This window comes from Lagopus leucura, unplaced genomic scaffold (genome assembly GCF_019238085.1).
Source record: "Lagopus leucura isolate 7727_CA_CO unplaced genomic scaffold, USGS_WTPT01 Super-Scaffold_73, whole genome shotgun sequence".
NCBI lineage: Eukaryota > Metazoa > Chordata > Aves > Galliformes > Phasianidae > Lagopus > Lagopus leucura.
Window position 1 is genome coordinate 91,460,987 of NW_024962252.1, and position 25,186 is coordinate 91,486,172.

General features: G+C 38.4%; 1 long non-coding RNA gene across 1 annotated transcript; it reads left to right on the forward strand.

Moving 5' to 3' along the window:
- Positions 1–8,872: 8,872 nt before the first annotated feature.
- Positions 8,873–11,510, forward strand: LOC122194239. Its single transcript, XR_006183078.1, has 3 exons — positions 8,873–8,960; positions 9,334–9,539; positions 11,006–11,510. It is a non-coding gene; the product is annotated as an uncharacterized LOC122194239 (long non-coding RNA).
- Positions 11,511–25,186: the final 13,676 nt, after the last annotated feature.

The following is a 25,186-nucleotide window of genomic DNA, read 5'->3' on the forward strand; positions in this document are numbered from 1 at the left end:
AGAAATAGGCTCAGGAAAATCAGAATTTTAGCCATTAGTGGCTGAACCTCTAGGCATTTTACCAGGAAAAAAAGTGCTTTTCAGACTGTCCATAAACTTTTGTCTCCTCTCACCTTTTGAGAGTGCTACTGTACAGATATTAAGATTCTAACAGAGAATACTCCTAAGGAGCGTCGTCTTCTTTTACTCTGTGGTCATTGCATTTTTCTTATTTTACGGGGGTTAGGCTGTTTTTGTTTATTATTACAGCTGTTTGTATTTCTCTTCATGGCAAATTTCTTTGGCTTTTTTTTTTTTCCCTCAATCTCATGTTATTTTTGTGGTAGCTTGCCCAGAGTGGGAGTCAGAACAGATTCATTTTCCTGAAATGTAGTTATGGGAGGGCTGCATGAGAGAGGATGAGAGAGAATATGAGAGGATCTCCATTACTGTATTTATAGCTACCTGTCGCTATTGATCATTAACCAATCTTGCTAGAAGTATGGCTTCAATTTTCTTTTTTTCAATGTGGATTAAGCAGTGTTGCCAACACACATTTTTCTCTTGTCAGACTTCACAGTAAGTATGTGGCACACAAAAGTTTGAGAGCCATCTCCTCAGATGCTTTTTAAAAAAGGACTCAATCAGAGATTTTATGCTTCCTAGCACTGACAAATTAGAATTTAACGCTTTCAGCTGACTTTAAAGGCTGCAAAAAGATTTTGAATTGGACAACAGAGGTTAGTTCTGTGACAATAAAAAAACAAGGGAACAGCAAGGGATGGAAAGATTCTTATATTTAGAAAGGCTTGAACTGCAGCACCATTTAGCATACACTGCATTGTGTATAGAAAGAATTTTAAAAAATGCCAGAGAACAGCATGTCTCTACCTGAGTCAGGATAGCGCTGAAGGCAAGGCAGTTTAATATTTTCTGAGGTCAGCAATACCTGCAGGCTTTAGCCTACGCTAAGCATCTGCACACGATGAAGGAAAGAGGAGAAAATGAACTCGGAGGAAACAGTCAAGTGCATGGAGACACAGAGTTGGAAATGAAGCTTATGTAAAATGTCAAAGATAAGTTGTGTAGGCACGTGGCCTGCAGCAGGTTTCTCATCCACAGTCAGCAGCTACAGGGCCTTAAGCTGAAGCTGGCTGGTCATGTTAGAAAGTACTTACTTGTTCCCCTTTGAACTAGGAGATGCACTGAAGAACTGCTATAGGAAAATACTATCTGAACGTAATTTGAGGGGGGCCACTTTTATAGGACACCACAATGCACATCTGAACTGGATGATGTTATTGGGGCATCAAAAGAAAGGAGAACTGAGCTTTCAAACACTGTGGGATGTGTAGCTGGTTGTTTTGCGCTGATTTGTCAGGACTTCATGATATTTTATGAGATATTACAAATAAAATTCTAAAAAAAAAAAAAACATAGGAAGGGAGAGGTACTTCATCAAAGAGGAAGCAGCATGGGAAGGACTTAATCTTGGAGAGTTGAAGGATAAAGAAGGTACAGTGCTGCTGCTTCTTGCCATTCCATCTGTCTCAGAGCTTGCAGCAAGGTCCAGGCAGTGCATGTTTCTGTTTTTTGGTGATGTTTTATTACTTTAAATTTTTTTAATTATGGTGCTGCATTTTGTGAGTGAAAAATCACAATGCAGCCTCAGCTTCTCTTCCTGTCCCTCCAGAAATAAGGTTTCTGTGGGATCATAGATGCAGTGGGGAGTTCTACAGAGAGGCTGAAAGTGTCACAGGCAGGAGGCACATTTGTCCTTCAGGGGTTCCCTGAGAAAGAACTGGCTTTGTCTGCTCTTCACTGTTTGTGAATAAAATAAAGAAATTTGGAGACTTGTGGAAGGATTTTTACTTTCAGGTTTAAATTTTAGGTTGGGTTGGTTTTGCTCAACAGCAACAAAGGGATTCTCAAGCTGCCTACCAATAAATGAGGATTAATGTATTGAGTGCATTAAGTGTTAACAATCTTTGCAGAGCTATGCTGGTGCAGAACAGTCTGTGTTTAAAAAAAAAAAAAAAAAAAAAATTAAAGATGATATACAAGGGAACACTGTAATGGAAATACACGTGTGCCAGTAAAAAACTAAAGCTTGTAGAAACAAAACAAATAACATTGAAACATTGAAAGTTCTAGTAAATGTATGGGTTTCAGAAGAAGAGGTCCACCTATTAATTTGGAAAAGCAGTTTCCTTTGTACTGTAAGAATGAATAAGGGAGGCCAGAGTGCATGAGATCAAAGGGCACTCACAGGGTGTACTGAACAAACGAGGGAGAGACAGGCAAGTCAGAAAGCAGGATCAAAGGACACTTATGATAAAGAGGCTCTGCTTGCCATCTCCTGTGAAGAAACACAGTGAGTCAGCAGAATTTCAGAGAATATTAAAAGAAAAATCTAAAAGGAGATCACATTAGAAGCAAGCTACATGTATTTCCTGACCATCAAAGGAAGAGAAAGTAATGGGTTGCAGGTGATATTCAAGCACAAGTTTGTTGACTGCAGGTGCCTGGCTTGCAACTATGGATTGAAAAGCCTTTAAGAGAATAGACTGAAAGAAGCTAAGGCAGATGGTGCATTAAATGATGGTCTCACATGGGGCTTGATGGGACACTGTCTAAAGTGCTTAGTTAGGGTAGAAAAAGCAGCTTCAAATCATTCTCTGAAATGACACTTAATTAAGGATATTAAAAGCCTGATTAGAATAATTAAGAAATTGCTCAATATAATATTTAGCACTTACATATTAATTTTCATCCATCCATTTCATAGAACTTTTTGTGGTGCGCTCAGTCAACCCATCCTTCTGCTTTTCAGAGCCCTGTGAGTGCCTGAGTCAGTAAGCTTCGTGTGTGGGGCTATGTCACAAATCCAACAGAAGTCTGGGAATATAATTCATATCTGAAACTTTAACAAGGGGGAAATGAGCCCTTTCAGACAGTTCAGTACAGTATGTTCTACATAGTCTAAAAAAGAAGCATTATCATAGGATAACATTACCAACTACTTCTAGAATGGGGAAAGTTACAAAACAAAATGGCAGTTCTCCCCTGAAAAACAAATTTCGATATCTTGACACACCTCTCTGTCACAGGCCTCAATAGCCATGTAGCACATGGTCAGCAGGGCACGGTCAGGGAAAACTTCTCAGGAAATACATTGCACTGTTTCTTGAAGTAGAGTGTTTTCCATTGCTCTGGGAGTGAGTGAGAGAGGAACTCCTCCAGCCAGCCTCCATATGGAGCATCCTGTACAGAGTTTTCATTTTCAGAGACTTGTGTATCAGATGGTGTCATGGAGCAGTCTGTAACAGCAAGATGAAGGACTTGCATTGCAAGGTATTGGGTCAGCTCGTTGGCTGATGTAAGTCCTCATAGCTGAGGATCTTCTCATCTCTTGTACTGAATTCCTCTAAGTCTTAAGACTTGGCAAATGGACTGAAACTTATCAAGCTATTTGCTGAATAGGTGTAGTTAATCAGTGCATGTCCCTTTCTTTTGTGTTCTTGTTTCCCTCTGTGTGCCTGGAGGTATTTTTTCCTGATATGGTGAATATAATCACTGAACTTTAGGTCTTTTGCTTTCTGCTCTGTTTATTCTAGCTGGCTTTGTTTTGTTTCTACTACCCCAGAATTTTTCTTGCTTTTCTTTTTTTTCCTTCTTCTTCTATTTCCTTATTAAATAAACAATGGAAGGAAAACTGTTTGAAAGAAAAAACTTTTATAGTAGTTATTCTGCTGTTTCACCACTCATTCTCAGTGCAGCTGGGTCCCTCTTTGTTATCCCTGATCAGTGTTCTAATATTCTTGCATCTCATTTTTTTTTCTGTTCAAACAAACCAGTACCTAATTTTGCAGTGTACTTTTTGCTCCAGAAATGTCCAGAGTTATTTTAGTCAACACTCTTTCTGGTGAGTTAATTACAGTATATTCCATCTTATTACTCCCTTCCACAAGCTTCAGAGTAATCTTGTATGTTTTTTATGTCAAGATTGTGTCTTAAGACTGTAAAACTATCATTTACAGTTTTCCATACTTGAAAATTTTGGTAGAAGGTTTAAAGTCTCTAAAGTGCTAGATTATACAGAATTATTTTTCCTTAATGAATCAGATTTATAAAAGTATGTGCCAAAACTGAACAACTTTTAGTATTTTTCATATATAACTTCCTTTTCAGTTTCTGTTGATGTCATCCAGAAGTTGGTGATCGAGCTACTTGACGATTCTTGAAAGATGGTGATGCGATTAATGCACCTTTGTTGTTCCTATTTCTTCCTTTTTAAGCGATACAAAACTCACTACATTAAAATCTTTACTTTGGATGAAAATTTAAATTTAACATCTTGAAATTTAAGTTAACTTTTAGCATTGGCAGACATAGCAGTAATGAGACTCCAGGCTTAAAGGCCTGGGAATTTTTTAGTGACTGGAGTCTTGACAAAAATGCACAATTTCATATACTTCATAGAAGATGTAGTGATATATATTTATATGTAAAGCATTGTGAAGAGGAAAGGAGAAGATCCGATCCCTTTTACATGCTAATGCCATATGGTACAGTCTCATATATTGCTGTGCCAAAATGATTGCTCTCCAGAAATGATATGAGGCTGCAATAGCAGCGGTTCGTTCCAAACGATGTGTGGTGGCATTAAAAGAGGATAAATGAACTTCACTAAAAAAGGGGAAATGGCTCATTCCACTTGCGTGTGAATAATTGCAATTAAATATACAAAATATGGCTTAAATCCATGGCAGTTTTAAAGTTTTGCTCATCTAAAGGATATTTGTAATTAGTCCAGTGTGTGCCTATCAGCACTGCTCAGCAGTCTGTGGTGTTTCCTGGTTTGGACCCGCTAATTAAGACCTAAAAGTTGCTACAAGTCGTCTTATTTCTACCTCATGTTAGTGATGAGGAAGCAGACCTAACAAAATTCAGTATTTGAATAGCACACTGCTTCCTTAATTTTTAAAAGACTTATTTGGATTTTGTCCTAAGGACCAAAATTCCTATCAGTTTGCACCTCCACACCTGAAATCCACTCTGACTTGGGTAGCAGAGCTCAAACTTTGTTGATTAGAAGCAACAATTAATAAACAGAAACCTTATGGTTAGCATTGAACCAGTGTAAAACCCAAAAAGATCAGAGTAGCAACACCTTTCCCACAACAGTGCCATCCTGCTACTTCCTTTTTGGTATTTTCTCAAGACCCCAGACCTGAATTTTGTCCTTTGTCTGATTTTTTTCACCAGTCCTTGGAATATAACATATTTTTTAAACTTCGGGAGACCTTCACTTGTGAGAGGCACCAGTGGTCTATTTTCTGGACTGTGAAGAGCTCCTTTGGAGTGAAGAGGGCCCTCACACGTCCTCTTTTGTTGATGTGGCAATTCTCACCAGTTTTGAGAAAGGGCAGGATTCACTGTGGAAAATTTAGCCTTGAAAAGAGAAAAATCTAACCCTGATTTTTCAAGGGGACCTGGGACCACAAGAAAAGAATTCCTGAAATTTGTTCTGAGTGTCTTCTGAAATCCCAGAGATATAAAACATGCTCTATAAGGAATACTCCATAAGCATAGTTTGTCTTTCATGCATGCAACTTTCCCAACCTAAGCTGATGTGTTAACTAATGTGTTTGGTTAATTTGACTGTCAAAATGCTAAATGACATCACATTTATAATCCTATAATTAAATTGTAATCAAGAAGGGTTTGAATCAACTAGCTAACTGCTGATGTGCAGCAGAGACTTGAGAGTTGAGTTGTATCAGAAGAAATATAACTTCATTGTGTACCTTTAATTTCTTTTCCTTTCATGTTGCCTGTTTGTGTAGCTTCATGATTAACTGTTTCAGGCTACAACTGGTTGTTTGTGATTCAGTTATAATTCAACAAGAATGGCATGACACTGTGTCATAACATGCAAACAAACTCCTTGGAAGGGGGCTTAGATTTTTTGGAAAATATGATTGGAGTGGCTCTGCAAACAGATGCAAAATACTAGAATAAATCAGAGCAGAGTAATGGTCCTAAAATATAAGTAAACTTAGAAGACAAGATAAAAATATGATAAAAATAAGGATGAAAAATTTATTGGAACTCGTACAGTATATTTTCTAATGATGATAATGTGTCTTGCTGATAAGAGATGTGAGATAATTTTGCACTGTTGTAGGTATTCATTAACATAAGAGTAGTAGGTAAAGTTGCTAATTTTACAGCAGTATTTTTGTATAATCAGCCTTCATGCAAGGTGTGTTTGTTTATCTATATCTTTGTGTGAGTTTTTATGATAATAACATCAAGTAAAACAGGAATGTTCTCACTGCAATCCATTACTTATATATTTAACCTTTTCTGTCCCCTTCCTTTTTACTCTCACTGCATTTTTTCTTTACCACCATACTTCCATCTCCCTGCTGGCCACCACTCTGTTGATGCAGGATACTATTGGCCTTCCAGGCTGCAAGTGCACACTGCTGGCTCATGTCTAGCTTCCCAGATACCTGTAAAGAGATTTCTTCAAAAGCATAAAATAAGAAGGAAAGAATGATAATGAACCTACGGCTGTACCTTCCACTAGAGGAATAAATTTTCTATTCCCCTGTTAAATATGGCCTGTCTCCCCATGTCACGAAGGTATTTCTTTTTTCCTTCTTTGAAACACTTGTGAACAATGGAGAGGGGAAACAGAAAGAGAACAGTGGGCTTGTTCCTCAGTCATAGGAGTTATTCTGTTTTTTGTCTTTGATAAAGACAAGAAAAAGACTGAGGTTTTAAAGGAATAGGGTATTCCATGGAAAACCTAGATGTTCACAGCTTTAGGAAGTGATTTTGCAAGCTGAACTGTGTTTCTTGAATTCTTGGAGTTATTGAGTTTTGGATGATATCAAACAGTACAGAAATCCACCCTGGCCCATTGTGATTGCAATGTGTCAGGTCCCTGATGTCAGAGGACCTAAGAGAGAGCTAGAGCAGCAGAGGTACACCAACTGTATCTGCCGTAGTTAGCATTGGTACCAGAAGCAATGTAGATGCAGCAATGACATGATTTCTGAGACACTAGTAGGTTTGCAGGTGATTCTGGAAAAATATTGCCGTTTGTAGGGTAGAATATTCCATGAGAAATCAAGCAGAACTGTTGGTATTCATACCATTACGTGAATAAGAATTTCCAGACTGTCATTCTTCTTCCTCAGAAACTTTTCAATGTGGTGTATTTACAGTAAGAAGAGTAGAACTGCCAAAACAAAGCAAAATAAAACAAGGCCCAACCAACCACCAAACCTCAAAACTAATCAGCCAGAGTTCAACTTAAAGGCCACCTATTAAGTATTTATGGAGTGAAAGCAAGCGGGAGCGTGCAGGAAGTTTCAAGAGACCTGTATTCTAAAGCAGTAGGAAATTTCATTGCTAAAACTGTGCTCTTGGAGAAAAGCAGACATGTATGACTTCTTTTCAGATTATTTGGATGCAGACCTCACAGTTGAGTATCTACTGTGTCTTTTTCCAAAGAGCAGCTGTTTGTTGTGACATGATAAGGAAAGAAAGTTGAATCTTCTCTGTGAAGTCTGTAATAACTGGAATGGTTGTAACTATACTAAAGACGTGCACAAGGACCTAAAATAAGATTCCTGATGTTCTAGCTTTTCACTGTATTTTTATTAAAGGGATGACAAATACTCTTTTAGTCCCATTATATGCCCAGTGTATCATGTGTATAATTTTTTCATGTGGTTTGGAATCAGATTAAAACTATACAAACCAATATGAAAAGACACTGTTTATCTCAGATGAGAAGAAATAATAGAAAGAAAAGAGAAAAGGCTGAGGTTTGATAGCACTTTGAATTTGGTGTGTGTGATTGCTCGTTATTCTTAACACTGAATCATCTCATTGCTGAATAACCTATCTTAGATCACAGCAAAATACACACAGATCACAGTATCTAACATATATTACAAGGACAAAAAAAAGTAATTTACAATTTATAAACATGGTTTTGGTGAAAACTGGATAAGTCCTATTCTGCATTTGGGATACAGGTTAAGTAATTTGCATGGCATCAATTGCAATGTTTGATTAAATGAAAATGTCCATACTGATCTGCTTAACTCATCAGAAATATTGTCTTCTAATTAACCTAATTAACACCCTGCCTGTCTTAAATTATATTGTTCTTACATAGATTTTTTTTTTGACTTATCATATTCTTCTGCAGTGTTATTTCATGTAAATACCTATCTACCTTTTTTTTTTTCTTTACAATGACAGTAATTATTTAGGATGTGATGAAATTTGGTTATTTTTACTATAACTTCAATAATATTGATTTCATAATAGATGTTGATGCCAATAAGCATTTAAATATTTTACAGTGGCTATGTCAATAGTGTATTAATTGTGAATGCTTTTACCAGTACAGAGTCATTCATTGTTCTGCAGATGACTCCACTCAGTGAAGTGCTAGAATATACTGATTTTATTGTTTTCTTTCCAGCCCAAGCTGAATTTTCATGAGATAAAAGGAAGATTTAATAAGGGCATTTTAATAAGATGCAGCTTTATAAAGTTAAAATGTTTAGCAGAAATATACTTGAGCTAACTTACAGAAACTGAGTGAGGAGCAATTAGATCACTTCACAAATAAGAAATTTTGTGGTTTTTTTCTTCCCTGAGGGAAAGATAGTACATCTAAAACTATGGAACTAGCTTGGGAGATCCCTTGAGTTTCTGACTGTGTTGTCTGTGATGATAAACATGAGGAAAAATAAAGAGCCATTTCCCATATATCCCACAGCAGTGATGTAGCTGCCAGACTCTAGAGTCTTCAGGTTCCTTTGTCACCCTCCAATTTTGCAGAATTGTTGGAAATAGCTCAGTTTTGCTTCCCAAGATGCTCTGACGTTTTGGAGACCCTGGACGTTTTGCAGAACAGATCTCCTTCACTCTGTGCTGATATCAAGGTGCTGAGTTTGGTGTTTTGCTTTGACTGAACTATGTCTATGGGGAGACTGGGAAGGAGCTGTGGGGAAGGGATTTTAATACAGAACAGTGGAGGATTGGGAATGCTGGGTGCAGTTTGCAGCAGAACAGTGGGACACTGAGGTAGAATATAAGGAAGAGGGATTGAAGGAAATGAGAGAATCCAAGTGGGAGTTCTGTAACTTTTGTAAAACTTTAGGTAAATTTGGTGTTATGCTGTATCAGAATTAGGTCTCTGAAAGCAGCTTCCCCCAGTCAAGGAAAGTGTACAGCAGGTAACCCTGTTATTTATAATACTACAAACGATCACTAATCATTTTCTTATCAAATGTCTTCACATTTCTTCTCTTGTAGGCCAATGTTAAAAGAACAGTGTGATCATGCCACTTGGCACCTGCTTGTGATCAGTTCTGAGGTTTGGAGTGCATGGAGTAGAGTAGGAGCACAGGACTTAAGAGATCTTCTGAATTACCCAGCTACCTCAGTTAGTGCCTCTCATTCCCAGGCTTCACACTGGAAAACCCTTTACCAGAAGCAGAGTAAATGACTCTGTAATAATGGTAAGGATTTGCTGGTATTCCTCCTGCTGACAGGTTTTATCCTGTGGTATGCTGCTGGAGCTCTTAGTAGTTCTCTCAGCTGAAGCATCTGCCATTGCAGTTCAGTTGGTGCTGCAGGTACCCAGAATGCCCATAAACCAAGCCTAACTTTAGGTTAGCTTGGTTAATTTACGAAAAGGTGATTCCTGCACTCATAGAACTTGCATGATACTAGCATGTATGTCATACTGAGGTAATACTAGCACTGACACAGATACCCAGCATCATTCTGTCCTTGCTCTACATTCCCAATGTATGTGCCCTGTGCTGATGCCACAAAGGTGGTCTGGCTTTTAGGTACTCCTTCATGCAAACAGCTGCTAAAATAACACCAGCAGGCATTATAAAATAATAATGAATAGTAACAATCCCAGGAGTGGCCTGCCCCCATTTGCTCAGCTGGAGGGTAGGATAAATTGTAGCATGTTCTAGTTAAGAGTTTAACATCAGTGGGGGATATGAGATAGCCCTGCTTTATGCAGATACTTCACACGTGGATATCTGCTAGGCTGAGTCTCTGCTGACTTGCCTGTTTAACTTGGCTGCCACAGGCACTTCCTGTTTAGCTGCTTTCGTGCATTATCAAGGTGTGGGAAGAAAGCAAGCCGTCTCTTTCATTTCTGTGATATGTGCCAGTGGGCACCTCGTAGAAAGTCTTATATTAGAAAGAAATAAGTGTAATCAGAGAAGATCTCATGGATAGCTGCTGGGCTGATTACTTGCCTTACATATCATTATCCCAGGATATCTGCAAATAAAAAGAGCTGTTACAAGTTAGGTGTTGAATCGGCAACTTCACAGGAAACTAAAATACTTCAGTATAAACTATTTCCCCAACTCCCTCCCACCCAAACAGTCTACTTAATGTCTACAGACGGCCATGATTTGCTGCTATTTTTCTATTACTGAGCATAAGCTGCTCTGAGGCCTTCCAACCCTGCTCAAACAAATATCGTCCATATTTATTCAGTGCTGTCAGTTACTGTGAGACAGCCAGAGCCTATCCATAAGTCACCTGGCTCTGCTTTTGGTTTTGACTGCTGATATCATGCAGGGGACTCCACTCCCATCAGTAGTGCAGCAAAACTGACTCAAAATTAGAAAGAATTTCACATGTTCCTGAAGGAAATACCAAGAAGTAGCATCTTTGATAATCCAGTAAGTGGCTTTTCCCTTGCTGATAACACCTTATTTGTCACAGGGGAGAAGTCTGGAAGAAATGCATTTTTCTTGCTTTAGGAATTTGCCAATCATTTTGGATTCATAGAAAAGAGGTCTGGAAGAGCTCTAGTGAAATCTGATGAAGAATGAAATATATGCCTGGCAGCACTGTGCATGGGGCCAATAATGAATCATATGATAGCTTCAGTTAGCTTGTGCATGCCAGTGAAATCTAGTTATTGTTTTTTCTATCATTTATTTCACAGCTTTGCCTATCTCCACAGCTGTAATTGTCATTCCATCAGGGTTCTAAGAAAGCAGAACCATCTGGGGAAATCAGCACTGCTTCACTCAGTCTCTGCCGGAATTAAAATGATCTGATGTGAAGATGAAGGAGAAAAAAAACTCCAAAATACTTTACTGTGGGAATTAAACAGGGCTGTTGACCAGTATCTATAGTCCAGTGTGAGAGAAAAATTATATTTAAATCCTGGAATGTAAACTAGCGTTATAAAAAAGGAAGGAGAGAATTTGATTCTATTTTAATAGAACAGAAATTGCTGTCCTGAAATTGTTGTGCGTGCATACTCTAACAAAAGCCAATGAATTGTTCCTAGTTATAAAGATGCCAGGATGAGGCTAGCATGTATTAGAATCGGTGAAAACAATACTAATTCTCATTCCTAAAATATGACTTCATACTCCCAGGATTGACGAGATGAAGGATATGCAGTAAATTAGTCCAACATCCTCTTACCTCTAGGTCTGAACCCTGCTTAGATCATTGTTTGAAATAAATTACTGTCTTTATCTGAAGCATGTCTCCTCTGAATATTTATTGGCACCACAAAACTGCTTTGGCATCTGGCACAAGTTGACATGATTCACTGTCACTGTTCAAAAAGAGCAGGGAACAAGTGAGACTTGAGTTCCTGTAATGGCTGGAAGTCTGCACAGGGACTGCTAAACTCATGTTACTTCTGTCAGGTCTGCACTTTCAAAGCCATGCAGGAAGCTAATGAAAGAGGTTTGTGTATATGTGGGTGAGAGAAGAATAACAAAGACATTAGCGAGACAGTCCTTTAGAATGATCACCTATCAAATACAATTCAGTGCTGATGTCTTAATTGCTGCTTGCTGCTTATAATTTAAATTTATGTCATAAAATTCTCTATGCAAAGAACACGTTGGCTAAATTATCAAATAATATGAGATTAAAGTCACATCAGGAAATCTCATTAAATGAATAATTCTCTGAGCACCAGGGCAAATGAAGTGTGATGTTTTATGAATTTGCATCCACTGTCTTGACAGGACAGGATTTATTGAACTGTGACTTCTTCCTATTAGGATATTTTTGTCATTCCTTTGTTGATCCCAGGACACTTGAAAATGTTTTATTTTTGTCCCTTGGCAAGGACTATGCAGTGTCTCTCCTCTATCCAGCCTCCGTCATCAAGCATCTGGCAGTGTACTGTTGACTCTACCTGCACAGCTGGGATAAGCTGGAATCACAGCTATTACTTGATCCTGCATTTTTTTTAATAATCTGTATTGCCCATATAGCTCTTGCCCTGGCTGTGGTGAGACAAGTAATGACCTGGGTGTGAGAGAAGCCCAAGTTCTCAGTGATGAAGGCAGAGTGGGTGCTGCAACTTGATTTCCAATAAAAGCAGGTCAGTGGTTGTGCAGAAGCTGGGGGGGACTCAATAAGTTCCTGCTTCTGCTCTTTGTAAGGAATTGAGGAATGGCAAATGATGACATCTGTCTGTTTCTGGAAAACAAGTACAAAGATAAATCTCATTCCGGCCTATGTCATAGCTGCTATTTAATATTAGCAAAGAATAAGGATAAAAGAGTGTAGTAATGGAAGTAATAGTACCATCACCATAAGGTTAGAGATTTTGTTTCTTTCTTGGCTCTATTTGATTTAAAACTGGAAGAAGACAGTGGTGTTTCACTGCACAGGAGGGTCAGAAAAAATGTCTATGATTGTCAGAAAAAGTGTGGATGTAGAAATGGTTTTTTCACTCATCAAATTTTACAGCAGCTGAGCAGAACTCTTGAGAAATGTAGGCTTCAAGTTCTGTAAAGCTTTTCTCTGCCAAAAGCAAAAGTTAACTGGCTGCCCTCAGTGAGTGTCTGGCAGATGAAAATAACAGGAAAAAAAATGCACAGAAATGATAGCCCTGAAACTTGACAGTAGTGCAAGAAAATTAATAGGCAGTGCTGTTTGTTAGGGACATTTGTTTTTGTGCCTTTGTTTCTGCTGTTGTTTTTGTGGAAGCACTTAAAGCTGTTCTGTTTCTGTGGATGAATCTGCTTTGCTTGCTGCTGAGTCAATGTCTCCACATGAGACATAATGAAAAGAAGAGGGAGAAAAAGCTCTTTCTTCTTCTGCAGTTTCATGCTGCTGCTTCAGGTGGCTGCAACGTCTCCATGTACGTGTGCTGGCATATTGCTGTGAAAGCAGGCAGGCATTTTTCCTTTTCAGGGTGAAAGCCACACTTGCTGTCTTCTTGTCTGGGTGTGCTTTGGCTTAAGTTTGAAGATTATTTTACGTTCCATAAAAAACACGTGCCTTTAATAGTTTTTTATGACACTTATATCTGAAACTTGTTTCAAACTAGTGGCTTCAAGCAGCAATAGCCTACAAAAACACTGGCAAGTGAGTATGTTTGGAGTGCTCAGTCTTCTGAGTTGTTTTTTTTTTTTTAATGTTCTGTGAAGCAAGCTGCACTCCTTTAAACAGGCTGATGATGTACTTGATGGGTACATTCTTCTAATAGTGTCTGGACTTTGCTTCATGTGAAGTGCAACTATACCAGTGATATACCAGTGATTTGGTGTTATTCAAGAGGGGAGCAATGAGTACTTTTAGACTTGAAGATGGCTTTTTGATGTATTCTGGAACACTGTATGAAGAAGTTTAAAAAGCTGTAGGAATATGGTGGAGGTAAACAAGTTATCTTCAGGGCTTGAGGAGGGTTTTTAAGAAGTGGAGGAGCAACTCACAATCTCATACATTTTATTTATTTGAAAAAAAAATCTCTGTTCTGATGCTTACACATTTTGAAGGCTTTTTCTCTAAATCCCATACATAGAAAATATAAGCTGTTCCTTGCCTGGGAGAGATGAAGGTCCATATTTGCAGGGAATAGTACTGGGGAAATAGGTCTTGAGAGAGATGCACTAGACTTCAAGGAATGTCTGTGCTAAGGCAGGCTGAGGAGCTAGTAGCTATGCTGTGTGCGTGGATAACTCACAGTTTGGAATTAACAGAGATGCCCACAGACATGACCATACATACTGCAGGCAGGGAAAATGAGCTGCTGCTCAGATCTTCCCCTGACATCCAGTGTTGCTAACATGAAAAGTGCTCCTGGGGTCACCCTCTTCCTGTGTTATTTTTTCCAGATTCAGGTTTGGATGTGATCTCTGATAGTAATATCCTTGCAAAACTCTTGTCCATTATCAGAATGAAAATGTTATAAAAGCAGGCCAAAAGACAGAAACCTCAAAGTATGCAACTTAGAAGTTTATTAATTGTAGGTTGCTGTTTCCCACTGAGTTTCCTATGGATTTTATGTGCAATGTGTGTAGAATTCTTTGTGAAATAGATTTCCATTGATCTACACCATGTAAGCCTTTGGTGCAAGTAAGAAATCAGTTGATACATCTTACAATGCAATAGTCGCTTGCTACAGTGTGCTCTCCAAAAGGCTCTGATCACTAAAGCTCATTCAAACAAAACACTGGGCCAGAGCACCCTGACACAGGGCTTTCAGAGGAATCGATGAGCCTAACTGCCCTAATCAGCCACACTTGGGACCTGCTGCCACCTGGCCCTCCTCCCTCTGGTTGATACTGCAGAAGCTCTGCTTACACTGTGATGTGGTTTCTTCTTGCTTGAATTATGCTGTTGTTGTATTTGCTACTGGTTCTTCTCCCGATCTGCTCTCTGAATTAGCTGAATTGACCTGGATATGTTTCCTTGCCTCATTCTTGCCTGGTCCATCTGCAGGACTTTTGCAAATCTTTTTGACAAGATTTTAAAGCTGTGAGTAGCTTAAAGACAGTTGAAAGGTTGAACAGGAGAAGTTGTAGAAAAAAAAATATACTTTATTTGCTATTTTGTTTGTTTGTTTTTAGTTAATTTGGAGCTGGATACTTCCAGCTCATTTTAAATGCAGACACTGAGCTGCTCCATCATTATTGTTTTCTGTTGTTGTTATTCTTGATTCTGTTAGCCGGTGCAGTTATATTAGATGTGTGCTTTCTGAATGATAATCAGCATCACATAGCTACCTTTCCACTGATGGAAGAGAAAACAATCTTTGAGATTGGGGAACTCCCAGAGTCTGGCTTTTCAGAGACTTGGGAGCGGCCGTGCTGCTGTAGCAGTTGTTGCGTGCCTGGACACTATGTGAAGGATAAAAAGAACGGCGCCCACAGTGTAAGGTGAAGCAATCCTCTGAAGCACTGACGTTTCATCCACTTCTTGGTGTGCTCCCCTGATGGTGAGCCTGGCCTCAGTCAACCTGAAGGTGGGACATGAAGGGTATAAAGAGGGGGCGGGACGGCGTGTAGGAGCCGTTAGGTCACGGCCCGAACCACTGATTGAGCACCTGGTGAAGGGGCCGGGGGGGCACGCGTGGGGGCGCCCATCCCTGAGAGCACAGGTGCAAGCAATTCACTTGTGTGGCCAGAAGGAGGGGGCCTGGATCCACCCCTAATGAACCTCATTTAACGGCACGCAGCCGACGGGGAAACATCTTTACCTGGAGGTGGTTTCCTTCGGATGCTTCTGGAAAACACTTATCCTTGGAAAACGGTAAGTTATTATTTGTTACTGGTCTGTGACTAATATCTTTCTTAGGTGATCTAGAAACTAGTCAAAGGCAATTATAACTGTTGCCTCTTATCGATGGTTCTAGAAAAAAGGCTGCTTGTGAGTTAGCTGCTGGTAGTGGAGGGCGGGAACAGGAAATCTAATTTTTAGTTTTAATTCTGCTCACGGTAACCTTTCATGCAGGAGGAGACTTCAGCTTGTGGGCTCAGTAGTGGCTCTGGACCCATGCTGTTCTCATGGGTGGTGATCTTCTAACAATTTATTAGTTAACAAATTTACTTGTAATAACGTAGATGTGGTTAACAAAGAATATAATTTAGCATTTTATGCTAAAAACTCTTGATTTCCATGCTTTTACTGTTTAGCTAGCTGAATGCATGACTCTGCTTTCACAGCATAAAAATTCTCCAGTAACTGCGTGGTTTGGAGCCATCCAGAGCCAAGTGAGTAAGAAATCATCCATGTAATGCTGGGCATATGCTTAAAGCATCAAAGTCTGTTCAGGAAACTAAATGGCCCATGAGCTTTGCTGAGTTTATTACTTCTTGAAAAGCAAAAAAATTACTTGTCTCAGGAAGCAAATGCACTGTTTCCAGTAGCATCTGTAGTTTACTGGCAAAGAAGGATGACAAACCAAATTATGCCTGCTTCTTTCTCACTTTTCTTTAAGAAGCTAAGTGTCCAACCACAATGCTCAACCATGTGTTTATTTGGTTGCTTCAAAATGATGTGACAGAAAGAAAAGTCAACATGCAACCATTTATCAATTTTGCAGTTGGATTTAATAAATGCTGTATGAGTTTATATTCTGTTGCTGGCTTGTTTTGGAGAATTTGCCACCACAGATAAATCTGAAAGTTCAAGGGAAGAAATTATGAAAGGGAATATGTAATTTCTTTACTGTAGCTGCTATTTCATTGCCTCAATTAATCTACATTTCTAAGATCATCAATTTATGGGAAGTTATTGGAGTGGCAATGTACAGTATATATAGCTGAAAGCTGAATTTTAATAAACGTGGGCTATTTAGTACATAGAGGCTGGCCTTTGAAATCTATCAAGGCTTGTCCAGCCTGTTCTGAATATTTTTAATAAATGTATGTATAATTAATGAAAAATGCTATCAGATCTTTTGCCCATGGGGTATCATCCTTATTTCTATCAGGAGCAGCAAATGTGAGGTTTGGGATAAAACTTTTGAATCTGTCCCTCCTCTTTTAGACTGGCTCTGCTTGCTTACTAATGCAATTTTATTTGCAAAATATAGATTGATCCACTCATTTCTGTACATGAATAGTGTACATGAACTAGAAATATAATTGTATAATGCTTTTAGTTGTAGTGTAGTTACGTGTTTCAGTGTGCCTTGAAATTCTGATTTCTGTTCAAGGACGTTGAAGTTTGGGAGCAGTTAAACAAGAAACACTCAAATCCTGTGTGAATGGTATGGGGGAATATTCTCGAACCTCGAAGCAGGGGTGCAACTGTGATGTGCACGTGCACCGCCATCTTACTGCATTGTTGGTGCTAACCATGGCAACGTTGCAGGGCCTGGTACCAGGTCTGTTTTAGCAGGCTGCAGACCTGTGCTCACAGCCTGTCCTCTCCTTCCAAGCTCTGCATGGTAGTGTTCTTAATTTTTTTTATTATTATTATTTTTTAACATTATTGCATTTTAAAAAGGCTTCCTTCGCAAACCCTGAGCAGCTGATAGAGTTCATCAAAATTGAGGGAGAGTAGGAGGGGCAGGCCAAGGTACTTTACCACTAATCTCCCACTTGACACCTACTTTTCTTACAAATAGAAGCGTAGGATTATGGAGTTCACCAGGCTTTACTATTGCTCCACACCCACTCATGTACTGTACTACTTTAGCTTTATGAGCATCTACCTGTAAAGAAATGTTTTATTCTTGTTCTTGTGCCTCAGCTCGTTGTGACTGAGGAACCTTTCTCAGATATTCTGTGGAAATCTGCTCGTGGCCGATGATATCTCTGCTCAATGCTTCTTTGTCTTAAACTTTCCCCCTCTCCCCCACCATCCCCCCCCCCCCCCCCCCCAGTGTTGTGGTGAGTCATTCTGTCAGCAGGCTGAAGGAAAGGCAGCATGCTGCACTGCTCTATGTAAGGTCACCTTCAGAGGGTCAAAGCACTGCCTGCCCTGTGTTAAGTCATTCACTGAAATTGAAGATTGCTTGTTTATGATTTACCAACTATTTACAGATCTCCATTATCCTGCAGAAGATGGTGCAGATAGAGCTAACTAGTTATAAACCCAGCCTATTGTATCCCCAAGAATATTGAGACAGTGCACCACGTTAGCTGCTCTACTTAATAAAGTAACTTTAATAGTCTCAGTTTTTACTGAGAGCAATGATTGCAAAGTCAGCCTCGTAGCTTGTTAAGCCCTTCAAGGATTCACAGTTTATAGGGGGAAAAAAAGATGATGACTTTCTTCTTGATAAAAATGAACTAGTTCAATCTCAGAATGTGCTCCCTAATTAAAAAGTAAATCATATTAAATGTTCACCATGATGAACTGTAATAACTAGAAATTGCAATTTTATTATTGTAAGGTAATAAAATAATGAAGTGTTTGTGAGTGAGAAACCAAAAATACTCTTAAATTTCTGTTTTGGTAATAGTCTCTTAAATGTCTATAAGCATAGGCAGTACTTTTGTGTCTGTTGTGGCTTAATGCTTTTATTATCCTGAATGTCACATAGAAATAAAAAATCACTTTCCATCACATTTTAAATATTATTCCATAATAAACCTTGACAATGCCATTAAATCTTCAAGAGCTGTTAACTACTTTTACAGTAAAAGAATTTACATTTGAGCATACTGTAGCTGTTAGCTCAAGTATACAGGACACTCAGGAATTGCTCATAACTTCATAATGAAATATATTTGTCTGTTCTATCAGTATATTAGATATTAGCCAGTTTGCAAATGATGTGACAGAGCAGAGCTGTACCAGTACAGTGCATACAGGTGTGATAGGACTGCTAGTATTTTCCAAGTCATTTTGTTTCAAGGAAATCTAGAGGTCTGTTCAGAAACAGCCTAGATATTCATGTGCCGTAAGCTAGCCCTGTATGTATGTGTGAAGATCTAGGCAAGTATGGCAAATATGGAGGTGTATAGTGCAGGTGAACTGTAGAAACATAATTCTACAATTGTTTGTATGTGGGTACTGTGAGAACCAAGGATAGAGTAGAACTACATTTCCCTGAGCAGTGTGGGGAGAGAGAATTCATTCAGATGAATGAGGATTCAGATTCAGGGGACTTCGTGGTGCAAATGATGCATGGCAGGGCAGATATCCAGTTCTCCTATTATGCAAAAATGGGTTACTAAGAATCCAAGTAGGTTCATTGAGGGCCACGTGTTGTATTTAAATGCAGACTTGTGTCTCCTACACTTCTAAATAACTGCTGTTCGAACTAATTATCAGAAATGACAGTATTTATTTCTGCGGGAAAATGTTCTCTACTCCACTCTGGATTCTGCTTCAAAGTCATTGTGATCAATACCTGTGAGATTACAAGTGGGTTTTGGCAATAAAAGTTATGTCATATACACTATTCTGCAATGGAACTAGATTACAAAGAATGAAGTAAAACCTAGCCTGAGAGAAGTTGGACATAAAAATGTCCATTATTAGCAAGCACAATAGGGGTAAGGGAAATTGGGCACAGTAAACTGCTTTCTGTTCCAAATTTCTTTTTATTCAAGTTTGCTGCTGTGTGGTAGCTGCTGTTTTTTTCAAGAGTGGATTTTCATTAGGATGCCAAGAAATGTTACCACTAAAAGGTAACTTTTAGCATCTCTTAAGCTCAAACCACTTTCTCGATGTTTTGAATTTGGTCAAAATAATCCCTTCCAGAGGCTACTCAAGGCTTGAGAGGAGTTAGGTTAAAAAACAAAAACAAACAAACGAAAAAACAGCAGAACTGAATCCTGCCCTGTAAGTAAGTGATTAGGATTTTCCAGATAGCAAGTAAAACACTCAGAAACAAAAAATAAAAATAATGTCTGATGCAGTGCTGTGCTTGTGTAAACTTATGTAAGCAAAATCAACTGAGAGGTGATGTGTTTCAACTTGAGTTCTGACATGTAGAAAGGATTTTTTTTTTCCCTATTTGAAAGCAGTTGGATTTGCTTTTTTTTTTTCTTTTCCTGTCCTCTTTTTATTTTATAGCAGAGTAAGGAGAAAGCGTGCATCTGTGATGCAAGATAGTCACGGTATGATAAAGGGCTGCTGAAGCTTCATGGTGTGCTCATAAATCTGTGTTCCAGTCCTAGGGATGTTTGAAGTAGACTCTCGGTCACGGTGGCCTTAGGGAAAAAAGTGAGTGTTGGATGCAATTAGGCTATTTCCTGTTTAGCAGAATTACTGCCTCACTTTTACTGCAGCTTAATATTCAAGCAGTCTTGGAGTGTTCAGTGTACATAGGGGTGGGAAAGTGCTAATAGAGGAGTACTAATGGAAATGCCCAGACCTCATACGTGCTTTTCCAATGTAGTCACTATGTTAGGGCAGCTTAAGCAAAGTGAGCTCTGCAAGACCCAGCAATCTTTCCTGCTGTTGTACCTGCCTGGATGTAAATCCTGTGGAGGATTCTCCCCTGCAACAGCAACGGTGGAAAAAAAGTGAGCTGGACAGCTTGGCACAGCTCCTGAAACAGGGCTACTCCAGGGCAATAATAAAGAGTCACAAAAAATTGTGACTCTATCAAAAGTCTGAGTTGATGGTATCAGTCCCAGAAATATCCCCAAACCAGCAGTAACCAGCAGACAAATTCCCAATTGTCAGAATGTAGCACTGTCTTTTCTCCAATCCCCTACCTGAATGCTGAGTAGCTTCCCTATGCCTTTTAAATGCTGCTGAGTTTGAACCAGACGTGAATCTAAGTTCACATTTAAGCTTGAAGACAGTTTTTCTTCTTCATAAATAAAAGCTTATTATTCTACACAGAGATCAAACAAGAATAGATGTTCTCCAAGAACAATTGCATGATTTTCAACCAGTTCCATTTAAACTCAGTTCCTCAACAATCAGTACAGTTACATTGCTACAAAGGAGGACCCAGCAACTACACTGATATTTATTAGTGGCACTTGAGTTCACGTGCCTTCTCTCTCCAGAATAGCTATGAAGTGCTTCTCATATTTAAATTGTGACTGAAGTAAATTAGGATGAGACATGGAAAATTTCATCCTTCAAGGGTAAAGGGTCAGGCTATTGTAACTAGCAGAAACCAGCAGAGCAAAGCAGAGATGCTTATGTAATATCAACTATTGCAGTTACCACCATCTATATTTATCTGATTTATTGAGTTAGTAACTTGTTCGTTCTGAAATCAATTTAAGGTTTGCTCTGCTTACTGACACATAGCTAAGAAACAAAACCCATCATGCCCAACTGAGCTTTACTCAGCCTAAGCTACAAAACAGTCAATAGCATTTGAATGGGCAGCAAACATGTAAAATGAATGCTGAGATTCTTCTCGCTTATGCAGAAGTATAATTTATTAACTTTAGATTGTGTAGGTCAGCTACAGTGAAAGCTGATGGATACTGTTCAACATTCCTTGATTTTTCAGATACCTAGTTCCTAAACTCAGCAGCATCTACATTGTATCTCTTTCTGCTTCTCGTTTAAGGTGCATTGACCCTCAAGTATTTCTTAGTATCTCATAGGTTTGTCTCTTTCTCTCTTCTTGGAATTGCTTTGAAACAGGGAAATAGCATTGCTACTTTGTATTTCTACCCCTCCTTTGCCCTTTCACCAAACTTCCAGCTTTACTTTCCATCTACTTTGATTTAATCTCGTTACCATCCTTTTTAAACAACATGAAAATCTACACAATGAACACTGCTTTGTCTATCTGCTTTTTACTTCAGTAAACAAATCACAAACTTTCTACTCTCGTTACTATGTTTAAATGTGTTGCCTTATATCAGATGTAAAGCACTTTTTTTAGACTGTGATTTGACAGTCTTAGGTACTAATGAAGTGTGTGTGCTTTTGATCTTGTCTTTTTAAAGCTTCTATGCTTGCAGTTTTTATCACTGGTCAGTACCAACACAGATGGTGAAGGCAATAAATTCAACATTAAAATTCATTTGTACATAAAAAAACTCTTAAAATAATCCTCTTAAATTATTAGATTTGCCATTATTTGTAGAGAGAACCAGAGTGACAGTGGGGTAACTTATACATGTCCAACATTCTTTTCATACATAAGCTCTGAATATAATGGAAGCAAATCTAATGACAGCTGTAGTCATTTGAGTAAAGACAGTTTCTTGCAAAAGTGTAGGTATTTATTTTTTAAGTGCTGACTACCTCTCAGTGGTTTTTTTAATTTATTTTTCTTTTTTCTTTTTCTTTTTTTTTTTTTTCTTTCTTTCTTTTTTCTTTTTTTTTTAATGGCTTAGAACATATGCTACAGCATTAATATTTGTTCAGACTTAAACGTAAATTGACAGAGCATTGGTTCATGTACGCTGCTTTACTGACAGAACAATTTGAATTCTCTAGGGAAGCTCTCACAAATAAATAAATGCTAGCATCATTTCCAAGGGGATTTCTTTTCAGTCATAGCCATGCAATGTGACAGACACATAACAGGTAACTATAGAGTCACATTTTTCTTTCAGTTTTGATTTTTTTTTTTTTTTTTTTTTTTTTTTTTTTTTTTTTTTGACAGCTTTTCTGCCCTCTTGCAAGGTGCTCAGGAATGTGGAAATGTTCTGGGTTCTTTTTTGGACAAATCTAGTAGTCTAGGAAACCCATGTGTGTTTCAATGTAATGAGAAAGCATTCAATCCACAGTCTGGTATTTCTGCTCCGTTTATCTTTCCAATTTCTCTCTAACATACAGACTGGGTTCATGTGTCTGGTATTTAAAATCAAAACATCTCACTGGGGGACATGAAGAAGAAGAAATGAAAAAATCTCATTACTGTTCTGTGCAAACTATGTCAGTGAAGAGCTATAGATGACTCTTACTGTAGCCTCTTCCTTAGAGCCTTAGTAACAAATACCACAAACGAGAAGATGAACTTTCTTTTTGTGGTCAAGCTGGGGCATCAGGATCCAGTATTTCAAGTATTCTCTGCCAAGTTCTGCCACTTCTTGGCTGATTTTGACTGCATCTATTTTTTCACTTTTAGCAGTCCCATGCATTTATACAAACAAATATAATAACTTGGCTGATCATCTGTGACAATCTGTAGTTGAGAAGAACTCTGAAACTAGGGAGTGAAAGCTTTTTATGTTAACTCAAACTGTTTGAAGGGCTACTTATTATTGGACCTCTTCAGTGTAAATTTGGAAGTGTACATGCACAGCTATGTGAAGTGATTTATTGGCAGCCATAGTGATGTGATTGCTGGTACTTATGTGATTGATAATTCCTCATAGTTGCTTTCTCATGTTGTCCATATATGTGGGCTCAACTTCGTTGTTTGCAACTTATTTTATTCATGCAATTCATAAAAGAGCTGGTTTTAACTTATCTTTTTTATTTTGCCAAGCAATGTTTAAATCTTAGTTTCTGATTAGCATCATAACACAGCTGCTGCTTTGACTAAATGTTAAGTAGATAAAGAGAGACTGGTTTTACAGAACTTGGAGTAAAATATTCTAAACACTTCAGGTATTTAGTGTTGAGATTTCAGTATGTCATTTATTCCTGAACATCCAATAGAGTGATCCAATATGTTACGACAAGAAATAAAACCCTGAGTTAAGTCATCACTTTTTGGTAGTATCCAGTTGTTAATCACTTAAACAAAAATTGATATTATTTTAAAAATCTCTAGGCCACGAAACAAGCAAAAGGGTTACTGATGTGTACTTCCAGTATTTGAGTGTCTTAACTATCTGAGAGCAGTAGCATACTTGAAATTGTGTACTCTCAATTACTTTCTATTTTGCAACAGCCAGTTTTCTGATCTGTCTGTCCTGTTTCAAAGCAAGTGACAGCTTATGAGAGGATTTTTGTGTAATCACAACTATCTTATCTGTGTCATTGTGCTTCTGATAGCTGTGTCTTCCATCATCTAATTCAGCTATGAGTTGGTATCACAGACATGACAAGCTAGTGCTGGATAATCTTGCAGAAATCATGTAAGTCTTCTCTGACAATTTTTTTCCTTCTTCCTTCCCCCCTGGTAAATGTACCTTTAAAATGTATAATTATTTACAGAATTTGTGAGACTTCTGGATTCTGCACACAATGTGAAAATGAAAAAGCAGCTATTGCATATACATCTCATTTTACCCTCCAAAGCTCTCCCATTGATTCAAGGAAGTGTTCTCATGCATGGACAAAGCTTGCAAAAAGAAATAATAGTCTCTTGAGCAGCTGAGAAGGGAGCTCTAACCTCAGAGTTCCCATGAGAGGTTTTCTGAGTCAACCTCATTATCCTTCTATGGCTGGAACTGCAGCCAGGAGTGTTGATCTTTTCATCCTGCAACATGTGAGCTCTCAAGAGCTCTGCAAATGCTTAAGACCAAACTGACCTTCGTCCTTGGAAAAGCCCGAGAGTTCTGGGCTTGTTTGATTGTGGAGATCTTGGAAATGTAGAAAAAGGAAACGTTGGCTTGATAGGTCAGTTTGTCATTCTACTTTCTGAAGATCACCTTGGAAAGAACAATCAAGCAAACAACTGGTCTGGAAGAAGCAAGTGCTAAAGCTGTGTACTTTCTAAACTGTGAGGAGAGAATTTGCGTAAACTTGTATTTATTACTTATCACCTAAAGCTTGGAGGTGATTTGAAGTAGAAGAATGAAAAAGAAAAAGATGGAAGAGGGACTATTGAAAGGTGATGGAGTTTCTGAACCTGCTTAGAGAGCATTCTCTTGCTGTCAACGCATGCAGGATCTGTGACTCCTTCAGTGTTATTCCTTGCTGTTTCAGGGATAAGTTTGCTTTTCTTTACTTCTCTGAGTCTGCAGTGGTTCACAAGAACTCCAGAAGTGTGTGTCTGTGGTTGGAAGAAAGATTTGTTCTGGTTTTTCCCTCAGCATTTGAAGGTGTGCCTTTCTAGAAAATTGTGGCTAGTCTGCCATGAGTTGTCAGTTCAGAAGTATCCTGAATGATGATAACTTGAAAAGTAGTATAGCAAAACCAAATAATCACAGAGAGGTTGTACTGAATATACAGGATATTTCCACATTAGGACCAAAAATGTTTGTGTTTGGCAAATGCTGGAGTGTTACTACTACCTGGTGGAGTTATTTCAAGGCTCAGTTAATGGCACAGATTTTTAGAGCAAAACTTGTCACTTCTGTATCTTTCATACTGTTCTGTGGTGGGTATTTTTTGTGTGCCATGAAACTGTCTACTCTGTCAATTACACTGTTTGAAAATCATTGCTTGCTGGAAACTTGGCTCTGCTTTCATTGGAGGCTGTGTCTCGCACTTCAGATACGTTTAGATATTGCAGCTGCATGGAAAAGCAGACTCTAATGAAGGCTTTGTTAAGGCTTGACTGTGTCTGGACTCTTTGTCTTCAAAATGAAGTAAATATAGTATCTAAACAAAATGTCAATTGAATTATTTGTCTTTTGATAGC